The sequence below is a fragment of the Cricetulus griseus genome, chromosome X (genome assembly GCF_003668045.3).
Source record: "Cricetulus griseus strain 17A/GY chromosome X, alternate assembly CriGri-PICRH-1.0, whole genome shotgun sequence".
Classification (NCBI taxonomy): Eukaryota; Metazoa; Chordata; class Mammalia; order Rodentia; family Cricetidae; genus Cricetulus; species Cricetulus griseus.
In genome coordinates this window covers 58,652,371-58,665,281 of record NC_048604.1, presented here as the reverse complement: position 1 = coordinate 58,665,281, position 12,911 = coordinate 58,652,371, and the positions used below count along the sequence as shown (strand labels likewise).

General features: G+C 34.9%; 1 protein-coding gene and 1 non-coding gene across 2 annotated transcripts in view; both read left to right on the top strand.

Moving 5' to 3' along the window:
* The window catches only part of Dach2 (dachshund family transcription factor 2), a 483,871-nt gene that overhangs the window by 123,813 nt on the left and 347,147 nt on the right, over positions 1–12,911 (top strand). The window lies entirely within an intron of this gene.
* On the top strand, positions 6,482–6,589 carry LOC113830875. Its single transcript, XR_003488436.1, has one exon. It is a non-coding gene; the product is annotated as a U6 spliceosomal RNA (small nuclear RNA).

Here is a 12,911-nt window from a genome sequence, read left to right as displayed (position 1 = left end):
CTGTCTGTCAGTCTTGAGCCTATGAGCGCTCACTTGCTCAGGTCAGCTGTTTCTGTGGGTTTCCCCAGCATGGTCTTTACAACTTTGCTCATCACTCCTCCCTCTCTATACCTGGATTCCAGGAGTTCAGCTCAATGCTTAGCTGTGAGTCTCTACTTGTGCTTCGATCAGCTACTGGATGAAGGCTCTGGGATGGCATTTAAGGTAGTCATCAATCTCATTATCGAGGAAGGGCATTTAAGGTAGCTGCTGCACTATTGCTTAGATTCTTAGTTGCTCTCCTTCTCTGTTCTTCCCCCAACTAGACCTTCCTGATCCCTCATGTTCTCCTCCCCCTCCCCTTCTGCCCTCCTCTTTCTCATACCTCCCTCCCCCTCCTCCCATGCTCCCAATTTACTCAGGAGATCTTGTCCCTTTCCCTTTCTTGGGGATCCATGTATGTCTCTCTTAGGGTTCTCTTTGTTTCCTTGATTCTGTGGGGATTGTAAGCCAGTTATCCTTTGCTCTTTGTCAAATTGCTTCTTTTTTTTATTTGTACTATAACATTTTTGAACTTTTTATTGCCCATGATGAACAAAATCATGTAAATATGTTTACTTGAACAGAAATTGAGAAAAGAAAATCAGAAAGAAAAGTGGCCTTTTTTAAAACCTGGCACTTATACTTTGTTTTGAGTTATTAAACATAGTCTATTTGGTGGGATTTGTCCATTGGTCTTGGAAAGATTGTGCCTACATTTGGCTTTCAAGTTGCCTTTAATTTCTGAGCTGCAATTAGATAGAAACCTTTTTTCCTGCTCCCATTTTCATTCTTGCATCTTAGGACAGCAATTAGGAAGGGTTGGGTGAATAGGTTACCATTTTATTCATCTCTATTACTCTGGATGATAGTTATTTAATAAAGGCAAACTATAATTCTTTTTATCTGTATGCCTCATTGATGCTGTTTGCCCTGGAGTAGAACTGCATTGAAGATCATAGCATTGTTTCAAATTACTGAAAAATAATAATGGCTTTGACTACTCCACAATGACACAATTCCTTCACAAAACAGGTTTTTATATAGATGTGAATGGGGAGGGGTACTCGTCTTGAAGCATTAAAGTGGTGTGATGAGAGCAAAAGAATTATGCAGAAATTACTTAGTGTTGCTGAGAAACATAAAGAGAAGCTGAGCATCCATATGATAAACACTCTTATAATTAGCAAGATCATTAGCATGGACTGAGTATACTTTAGTAATTGCAAAGAAATGTTTAAGCTAAACAGTTAGCTTCACTATGAAGGGGAAAAAACGAAATAAGCTATATATAGCTGAATAGGCTTTTTAGAATCTCCAAGGAGGTGACTTGTCTGTTGATGGCCAGTGGGGGTTGAAGAGTGAAATAATTACTTAACAGCGTGTAAACAATGTGAGATGTGAAGTATGCTTACCCCTCCCCCACTTTTCATTGAGAGAGTTTCTTGTTGTGATGGCTCCACTGGGACAGGCAGCAGAGAAATTTGATTAAATGGATGCCTGGGGTCATGACCCTGTCTAAACATGGTGCAGCTCTCAGCATTAATCAAAGATTTTTTTTTACCTAAAAAAATATTCTGACCTTGTTCTATGTGAGTCCGAGTGAACAGCGGGTTTGGTTGTGGTTGAACAGGATGCTGTCTTAGTTTGTGAGCATTTCATTTAAGGAAAGGAAGAGCAAGAGGAGATAGTCTTCTAACCTTATTTTAGATTATGTTATGGGACTTTGATTTTGTGATAGCTTTTCAATAGACAGTGGAATTTTGAGTTCTGTTAGATTTCATGAAGACTTGTTTATTACAAACCACAGTTGAGTGTTCAGATGCTTGTTTCATTGCAGTTGGTATGAGAGTTCTGTATTTCAGGAATTCTCTTAGAATGGCTTTCGTTTTGGCTAGTGGTTTAAAACTGTTTTCAAGTTATTTTCCAGGAAAATGGAGAACACTATATGCTTGGAGAGTCACTAGAACAGTGTTCATTTGTGACACTCACAAAAGCAGCAAAATTGGAACTTTCATGGTCAGGCATGTGGCATGATATTAAATTTGCTTATGGTGATATACTTCTTTTTCATTATTTTTTTTTAAGAAAGAAGGCAAATTGAACCCAGTTAGGTAGCTATTTTCTTCACAGAAATATAATTACCAGATTATATAATTAAGTTGAGAGCATCAGAATATTTTTTTTTTTACTAAAAGTAAGAATGCTTTTGTGGAATGTTGTCCCCATACAACAGAAATCATTCTTTTTTCTTTTGGTTTTTGAGACAGGGTCTCATTATAACCTCAGGCTGTACCAGAACTCACTATGCAGGCTAGGCTAGCTTCAAACTTCTCTACCTTCCAAGTGCTGGGAATAAATGTGTGTATCATTAAGCCCAGTTTGCAACAGAAATCTTGATTAATTAACAATTATATAGTAAAGAGAATCCAACTGATTGAGGTTCATCAGGTGTTTGCATTGTATTAAAAGTCATTTCACTGAATGTTGACTTATTTGATGACCTGGCTTTGTGACCATGGTGAGGAGAACCTATGCAAAAGATTTAATTTGGTGATTGAGATCTTAGATCATCAGTTATAGTTCTATTTATCATTTTCGATTTAATACCAATATGGATAAAATTATAGCTCATGTGATATCATGGTTTTTCTGTTTCCTAGAATATGCTTGCAAGTTAGTAATATGCTTCAAAAATAATAATCATGAAAAAATCTATTGAAGCTTAGTTTTTTGCTATCAACAGTATGTAGTTAAATAAATGGTTTCGATTGACTATGGTGATATAATAATTTATAGATAATAAAGGTACTTAAGTTAGGTATTCTTTGGAGGGTAGTTTATAAAATATGGTTTTTGCCTGTTTTGTGGAGTAAGAAACATTGTTGTAATCCTGTTAGATGCTAATTTACAGGAATTGAAGAAATATTGAATTGGAAAGCCCTTTCCCTTGAGGTGGAAGTGTTGTGAACGGAAACAGATATTGTAAATTCATTCACACCATGTGGTTAGTGTATCATACAATAGTTTAGTGTTTCCAGAGAACATTGTTTCTGTCCAAAGAGTTTGTTTCAGTTATATATACTGATTGCACTTGAAATGTTACTTTCATAGCCACAATGTAATGATATACTGAGAATATCTGACAAAATCTGTTTTTTACTATAAAATTATGAGTCCACCAAACTACACTATAAGGAATAAAATATAGACCTTGAAAGTGAATTTGGAAACTATATTCAAAGCCTGTACAATGCACTATGGAGTCTGTGTATGTCAAAACAAACAGGTTTTGGTGTCAGACTTCACTGGATGAGAAGTTTATCACGTGTCTACAATTGAGACAGTTATACAAAGTGAAGCTATTTGTGTCAGTAAATACAAGCCCTCATCAGCAATAATGAAGCAAATACAGTTATACTGTTTGTTGTCAACTTGACTTTAAAATAATGAGTGTGCCATAGCAATAGCTCTGAGTTTTAAAGGGATTGCTGTCAAGCTTGACCAGCCTGACTTAGATCTTTGGTACTTATATGACAGAAATAGTGAATTGACTTCAGCAAGTTGAACTCTGATCTCCACATGTATGCTGTGACATACATCCATCACATGCTCTCTCTCTCTCTCTCTCTCTCTCTCTCTCTCTCTCTCACACACACACACACACACACACACACCCCACACACACACAAATAAAAATAACCCAATAAATTTTACAAGAATATCAAAGTTGGTCTAGATATTGACACTTCTCTGCTACCTCTTACCTTAGAATATCAAATACTCTAAATAAATTACAATGTAAATCCATGAAGACATAAGCAAAAGTTTGCCTGTCTAATCACAGACAGGTGCCTGTCTTCCAGTCTGACATTACTATTATAGAGGTTTGTTATAATTCTACTTTTATTCATGAGTAAGTAGCAGAAAAATGTGTATATCACATCATTATCATCGCTATCAATACTTCTATTGAGCATGGATTTATGTTGTCGAAATCTACTTTCACTAACAATTTAAAAAATTATAGATTACTAGGAATGCACTATTATGGATATGATCTCCTGGTTTGTTGTGTGTGTGTGTGTGTGTGTGTGTGTGTGTGTGTGTGTGTGTGTGTGTGTGTGTGTGTATGTGAGAGAGAGAGAGAGAGAGAGAGAGAGAGAGAGAGAGAGAGAGAGAGAGAGAGAGAGAGAGAGTTGTGTTAGGTATAGTTGCAGAGAAGGAGAGGAGACATGTCACAGTTCCATGGTCTTACTTTCAGTGAGCGTAAGCTGCTTATATTAATGCAAACAAAGCAAAACTAAAGCAAGAAATGAATTGTTTTTTTTATCTGAGATTGCAAGTCTCAGGTTGAAAAGATTTTTCAGCAATATAGAAGTTTTAGTGTAAGGATTGGTTAACCTAAAAGTGAAGTTAAGTAAAGGATTGCAATTTCAAAATAGTATTAAGAGTAAAAGTGAATTTCAGATTCTGAAGCAGAGGTTGCTTGCAGTTTGGCCAGTCTGGAAGGGTGCTGTGTGGTACAGGGGAAAAAAGGAATAAGTTTCCATTTTAACTTGTTGGTAGTGTTTTGTACTTGTGGTATTATAGTCACTAAATCTGGTAGCAAGGCTGGTAATCCTTTATTCTATGTTTAAAATCAGTATATGTGTGAGTGCATACCATGTTTGTCTTTTTGTGACTGGGTTACCTCGCTCAGAATGGCTTCCTCTAGTTCCATTCATTTGCCTGTGAATTTCAAGATTCCATTGTTTTTTTCCACTGAGTAGTACTCCATTGTGTAAATGTACTTTTTCCTCTATCCATTCTTCAGTTGAGAGGCATCAAGGTTGTTTCCAGGTTCTGGCTATTACAAATAGTGCTTCTATGAACATAGTTGAACAGATGTCTTTGTTGTATGAATATGTATCTTTTGGGTACATGCCTAAGAGTGGAATCCTGGATCTTGTGGTAAACTGATTCCCATTTTCCTTAGGAATCACCATACTGATTTCCAAAGTGGCTGTATGAGTTGGCACTCCCACCAGCAGTGGAGGAGTGTTTCCCTTTCTCCACATCCTCTCCAACATAAGCTATCATTGATGTTTTTGATTTTAGCCATTCTGACAGGTGTAAGATGGTATCTCAGAGTTGCTTTGATTTGCACTTCCCTGTTGGCTAAGGATGTTGAGCACTTTCTTATGTGTCTTTTTAGCCATTTTAGATTCCTCTATTGAGAATTCTCTATTTCCTTCTGTACCCCACTTTTTAATTGGATTATTTGGTGTTCTGGAAACTAGCTTCTTGAGTTCTTTGTAAATTTTGGAGACCAGCCCTTTGTCGTTATTGGGGTTGGTGGATATCTTTTCCCATTCCGTGGGCTGCCATTTTGTCTTGCTGACTGTGTCCTTTGCCTTACAGAAGCTTCTCAGAAGCTTCCATGGAAATAAGAAGTTACTTCTAAACGATTTTATAGAGAGTCTTGTAGAGAGTATTTCTATTCTAGTATTTGTCATTTAAATAGGTCTACAAGGATGACACCAACTAGCCATCTAAGCAACAGTGAAGAGGCTACCTTAAATGCCTTTCCCTGGTAATGAGATCAATGACTAACTTATATGCCATCCTAGAACCTTCATCCAGCAGCTGATGGAAGTAGAAGCAGATACCCACAGCTAAACACTGAACTGAACTGGAATCCAGTTGCAGAGAAGGAGGAGTGATGAACAAAGTGGTCAAGACCAGGCTGTTGAAACCCACAGAAAAAGCTGACCTGAACAAGGGGAGCTCTTGTTCCCCAGACTGATAGCTGGGAAACCAGCAGGGAACTGATCCAGACGCCCTGAATGTGGGTGTCAGTGAGGAAGCCTCAGAAATCTATGGGGCATCTTGTAGTCGATCAGTACTTATCCCTAGCAAAGGAGTGGAATTTTGGAGACCATTCCAAATAGAGGGATACTCCCTGAGCTTAGATACCCGGGGGTGGGCCTATACCCTATCCCAAAGGATATGACAGACTGTGAAGACCCCCCATGGAAGGCCTCACCATCCCTGGGGAGCAGAAATGGTATGGGAAAGGTAGGGTGTTAGTGAGGGTCAGGGGAGGAGGGGAGGGAGAGGGAACCAGGATTGACAAGTAAAAAATCTTGTTTCTAATTTAAATAAAAAATGGAGAAAAACAGTGGAAAAAAAAAGAAAAGTACACCCAAGTAATAGAACAAATTAAAGTCTTTTTTTTTTTTTGCAAACAACAACAACAACAACAACAACAAAAATCTGGTAGCTAGAAATCCATGTAGATGGTTAGTGGTGGTTTTATTAAATATTGTACAGTATCTTGCTACTCAGACCTATTGAATTTCATTTTACTTAAAAGAAATGGAGGCAGAATAGATTGGGGGAGTTGGGACAGTGGGGATAGGGGAAGGGACTGGGTGGGCCTGGGAAAATGCAATGCTTCATTTTGAAAATGCCTCACTTAGTGCTTGCTTTGGCAGCACATATACTAAAATTAGAAGGATACAGAGAAGATTAGCATGGCCCCTGCACAAGGAAATTACCTCACTTAAAATATATTTATGTATCTATTTTTGTGTATATGTATATACACAGTCTCTGTGTGTGTGCGTGAATTTTTTTTTTTGAAGCCATACACATGCTACAGCCCTTCTGGAGGTTAGATGCTCCTCATCTTCCATCTTGTTGAGGCAGAGTCCCTCTTGTCATTTATGCTATGTTGTTTACTTCATGCTAGCTGTCTTAGAAGTTTCTGGGCATTTCTCCTGATTTGCTCCCCATCTTGCCATTGGAATACACAACTAAGTCAGTCTTTTCCATGGGACCTAAAATCAGGTCATTGTGATTGCACAACAAATACTTTTACCTGCTGAGCTGTCTCCCTGGCTCAGAAATACTTTGCTTTTCCAAAACCATCAATGTATAGTTGATAAATACTACATATCAGAATACTCAGTTGTGTCTAAATATCATGAATGTTCTGACCTCTATTAGCTTTGGTTCAGGTTATGTGTTAGATCAATTGTTTAGACATGTATATCAAGGTGCACTTTAATCCATTAAGAATAAAACATTGTAGCTGGGCAGTTGTGGCGCACACCTTTAATACCAGAACTTGGGAGGCAGAGGCAGGCAGATCTCTGTCAGTTCCAGGCCAGCCTGGTCTAAGAGAGCTAGTTCCAGGACAGCCTTCAAAGCCACAGAGAAACCCTCACTCAAAACCCCCTCCCCACTAAAAAAGAGTAAAATGGGGGAATTGATACGCAAAATAAGATTGCTTCTAAAATAAAAATACATATTATAAAAAAGAATAAAACAATGTGGATTTTAATTGCAGTCCCCTATTACCCATTGAAGTCATCTTCATAATGTGAATCAGTCAGTCAGCACATTGATTACAGATTTTCTTAAAGTACTGTTTTTGTGTACATTTACCATAAGCATAATATTAACCACTTAGAATCACTGTGAATAAAATATGTTCTACTATAATCACTACTGAACTAAGATAGTACCAGTTATTCTGGATTGAATAATCTTTTAAAAGAGAGATTTAAATTCTGTATATTTCTTTGCATTTGGTGTTTGATTAGGAAAGGACAAAAATTTAAAAGAGTAATTAAATTATAAAAAATTCCATATGGCAGGTTAGAGAATTCCACCAGTACAGTATTGTACAACACATAAGTTTTAGTCTATCAAATTTGTAAGATTATATTACAAGAAAATATTTTGTAATAAAACTGTGTGTTCTATCTTACTACAATTTTCAACTAGTTTTATGTAATTTATGCTTATTATTTATTTTCTACTGATATTTTTCTGTGTCTAGTACTTTCTAAATTGATAATACAGTGATTGATTCCTTTGCAAAGAAAAGTTTTTGTAATTTGGATTAATAAAAAGCCAGGCATATGTTAATCTTGGAGTTTGTGAGGGAAATGTGTTGTTTCTTCACCATTGGTAGAGTACTTCATGTACAGATGCATTAATGCTACAGTACTATTTATAGTTCATTTTAGATTATTTTAAATAACACTTTTAAAAATAAATGTTTATTCATTCTAAAAAATCCAGACATACATCACTATGATTTAATGCATGCAGATACAGACTTATTCAATTTTGTTGCTTCATACATGTTGTTTTATATTTTTGAAACATTTGTGCTCAGAATGATCTTTAATGTTATTTCCTGGATTTCTAAATAAAAGAAAGCTTAAAAAGATGTAGTGAGTACATATTTTAAAAATCATGAACTCTTAGAAAGGATGACCCTGCTAGTTAATTTCTAAAGGCTGTGTCATTGAATGCCTCCATTATATGGCAGGGAAGATGCTATAGAGGCTTACTCCCAATCTTTGTCTGAATTCTCCAGTGAGTCTGTGGAAAGGAATGACCCTGTTGACCTTTTCACACTCCTGGCAGTAACAAGTGTGGTCGTTTAATGTGAACTGGAAGCAAGAGGGTCATAATGAGAGACTGAAAGCTGACAATGAGAATTAGTAACTACTGGACAAGTCTAAACATAGGAGAAAAAGTGCTCTTGAATGACTTACATCAAACAAGCTTGACAGTTCTTTATATAGCACTCTTTTAGCAATACTGATCAAAGAGCGGCAGATAATTGGGAGAAAGAATTGACATGTGAGATTCCATAGGATTATGCTCTATAAAAAACGTTAGCTCTTGATAATTAGTTCAAAATTAAAGCAAAGGGGATATTAATCAACTTGTATTAGATGATAACATAAAACAAGGAATATCCTTAAATCTGGTTCTATTTCTCAAACATCAGTTATCATACTTAGTAATCAACAAATTATTCCTTAGAATATTGGTTTTTATAAGAGATCAGAACAAGGGACCTTACCAGTCCAGATTTAAGATTTTTTTGAAATTTCATTTAAGATTGTATACATTATAGATCTTTCATGTCTGTGTGACAAGTGAAACAAATTCATTTTTATATTATTGTAATTTATCAAATTCTAAATGATAAAAACACTTATTTTTATTTGATAGGCACTAACTTAAGAGTTTTTAATATATTTTTAATTTGTTAAAATGTAGACCTAAAATCCTATAAAATAGGAAGTATTGTTACTATTATTCCCATTTTGCATTTCAGAAAGCTAAATCACGACATGCTTGTATTACTCAACTATGTGGTATCTTTAGTAATAAGAGTTTTATCATTAACCTTATAGTGTTTGGGGTTGAGGAGATATGAGTGACCAACAACTCAAAAAAGAAGTAACATATTCATGCCTCTGTGCTTTTTATTTGTTAAGCTATACTCTCTGGAAGAGGCACTGTCCCTGTTGCAGAGTAAATTCATGTAATCTTTTATGCATTTGTATATTTTAGGAAGCTTCTGGAGTAGTAGATTTCCATTTGAAAACTTTTGCAGCTCTTCTGCATTAGTTATCCCTATCCATGCCCTGTTTTCAACCTGCCCTCTCATCTCCCAATTAACATTTTTGCCCCATTGTTCACATTGCCCCCTTCGTATCAATGGTGTCCTATCTCTCCACTCTTGGAAGGCCTTCCCCTGTGGATCTATTCTACTTTCCTGATTTGTATGGTTATTCAAATTTAATTATACATACATACCTACACATTTAAAAGTACCATACAGGTATGATAAAGAATATGTGGCATTTGATTTTCTGGGTCTGGGTTACTTCACTAAGAATGATTATTTCCAGCTCAATGCATTTACTTGCAAATCTAATTATTTCATGTTTCTTAACAGCTAAATAATATTCCATGGTACAAATGCACTACATTTTCATTATCCATTATTTTGTTGATGGATAGCTAGGTGGTTTCATTTCCTGGCTATTGGTAATATATCAGTGAATATGGAAGTGCAATTATCTCTGTAGTATGATGTAGAAATCTTTCAGAATGTGCCCAGGAGTGGTGTATGTAAATAATATAGTAGATATTTCTAGCATATGAGGAAATTTCACACTTTTTAAAATAGTGACTGAATCAATTTTCTCTTCCACCAACACTGAATAAGTGCTCCTCTTTAAATTCATGCCAGCATTTCTTGCCGTTTGTTTTTTAAGCTTAGCCATTCCTTCTGAGGTAAGTTATAATTTCAAAACAGTGTAAATTTACAGTTTTCTGATGTTGCACATCCAAAATATTTTTCAGATATTTGTCTTTCTTTCTTCCTTTGAGAACTCTCTGTTTAGTTCTACTTTTATTTGGGTCATTTTCCCCCTTGGGGTTTAGTTATTTGAGTTCTTTGTATATTCTAGACACAAAGCTTCTGTCAGATGCACAACTGCTAAAGTTTTTTTTCCCAACCCATTCTGTAGTATCTTATTTTGTTTGATTGAGTCCCTTTTGCTATATGGTAGGCTTTTAGTTTTATGAATTTACATTTGTCCTTTGTTGTTCTAATGCGTCACTATTGGGGTCCTTTTAATTAAGCCCGTTACTTTGCCTGTAAATTGAAGTGTATCCCCTATTTTGTCTTTTAACAGATTCAGGGTACAGTCTTATATTGAGGTCTTTGAACCATTTGGAGCTGAGTTTTGTGCAGAGACAGAGATAAAGATCCAGTTTTAGTGTTTTGTATGCACCCATGCAGTTTGTCCAGCAACATTTGTTGAAGATACTCTATTTTCTCTAATATGAAATTTGGCCTTTTGGTAAAATATCAGGTGGATGTAGGAATATGGGCTTTTACCTGAGTTCTAAATTCTATCCTATTAACTGATATATTGTTTTTTTGTGGTTATTTGCTGTATTTATTACTATAATTTTTGAAATCAGGAGTGGAGAGACCTCTGGCAGTATTTTTAATGTTTATCTTTGTTTTGGATCCCCTGCATATTTTTGTTTCCATATGAATTTACATATATTTTTTCTTATTTTCCATGAAGTGTTACATTGGAATTTTGATTGGATTGCATTGAATCTGTAGATTGTTTTTGTTAGGATGCCTGGTTTTTTTTTTCCATGTTGATCCCACTAATCCATGAACATGGGAGTGTTTTCATCTTCTGGTACCTTCTACAATTTCTTCAGAGTCCTAAAGTTTTCACTGTATAGATCTTTCACTTTCATGGTTAGATTAAGTACAATTTTTTTGAGGTTACCCTTACTGCTATTGTTTTTCTCATTTCTTTCTCAGTATGTTTGTATCCTTCTTCTTTGTTGGACAACTTTATCAGCTGTAATAGTTTTCTGTTGGAGTCTCTAAGGTGTTTTATTTATAGAATCATACCAATTGTAAATATGGGTAATAGGGAATTCTTCCTTTCCTACTCGTATCCCTGTTATTGCCTTCAGTTATTTTAGTAGCTAGGAATTTAAGCAATATATTTAACATGATTAGAGAGACTGGACATCTAGATGCTGAATTCTTTCAAAATTTTTCTGCATCCAATTAGATAAGCAAGTGGTTTTTCTTCTTCAGTCTATTTATATCATGGAATATGTTTTTTTGGTTTACAAATATTGAATTATACCTGCATCTCTGGGCTGAAGCTGACTTGTGATGAATGGCTTTTGCAATGTGTTCTCAAGTTTTGTCTGCAAGTATTTTATTGGGAGAATAGTCTTTTCTTTTCCTGTTCTGTCTTTATTTTTGATTTAAGAATCAGTATAGAGCTTGCTTCATAAAAATAATTTACAAGTATGTTTTTCTCTTCTATTTCATGAAATAGTTTGAGCCTTAGTTTTCCTTTAAAGTATGAAAGAATTCTTCAGCAAGTCCATCTGGACCTTTGCTTGTTTTTATTTTTTTAATTTGGAAGTGATTTATTGCTGATTAAATCCTATTGGTTTTTGCAAGTATATTTAAACTTTTTATTTCTTCTTGATATAAATTTGGTATGTCATATGCATCTTTAAATTTTTCCAAATTGATGAAATAAAAGTTTTGAAAAAAAGTCCTTAAAATTTTCTGCATTCCAGTGATATCTTTTGTAATATTTCTTATTTCATTTTAATTTTATTAATTGTGTCTTTTCTCTCTTTTTGGTAATTTGACTGAAGTTTTATCAATCTTGTTAATCCTTTCAAAGAACCATCTCTTTGTTTCATTAATTCATTGTAGTTTTACATTTTCATTTTGTTGTTTTCTGCTCTAATACTATTCATTTCTCTCCTTTGCTTGTGTTGCAATGTAATTTGTTCATTTATAATGCCTTAAAGCACATAACTAAATTCTTTAATCGATGAATAATTTAATAGTGCATTGTTTAATTCCCATTTTTGGTGAAACTTTTGTAGTTTCTGTTGCTGTTCATATCTCAATTTGTTCCACTGTGGTTAGAGAAGATAAAAAGAATTCTTTCAAATTTCCTGTATTTGTTGAGAGATGCTTTGTTTCCCAATATATTGCCTACTTTAGTGAAGGTTCAAATAGAATGTTTTCTAGATACTTCTTAGGTCCTTTTGATCTATGATTCCATTTAGCTCTTTATTTCTCTGTTCTTTTTTGTCTGAATGATCTGTTCATTGGTGAAAGTAAAGTACAGAAGTCACAACTCTTAATGTGTTGGCATCAATCGGTTATTGTATGTCTAGACATGTTTGCTTAATGAAGTTGTATGTATATACAAATTTAGTGCATATATATTTAAGATGGCAATGTCTACTTGACAGTTTATGACCTTTATAACTATAAAATAGCTTTCTTTATCTTTTGCAATTACTTTTGGCTTGAAATCAAACCAAATTTAATGACATTATTCTTCATTACATTAGTAACACCTCCCTGTTTCCTGATTCCATTTCATTGAGAACCTTGGTCTATCCTTTCACAGTAAGGTGGTAAGCTGTGTCTCTCGGAGACAGCAAAATGGTGGACCCTGAATTTTAATTCAGCCTGATAGTCTGTCTTTTGATTGATGAGTCAAATCTGT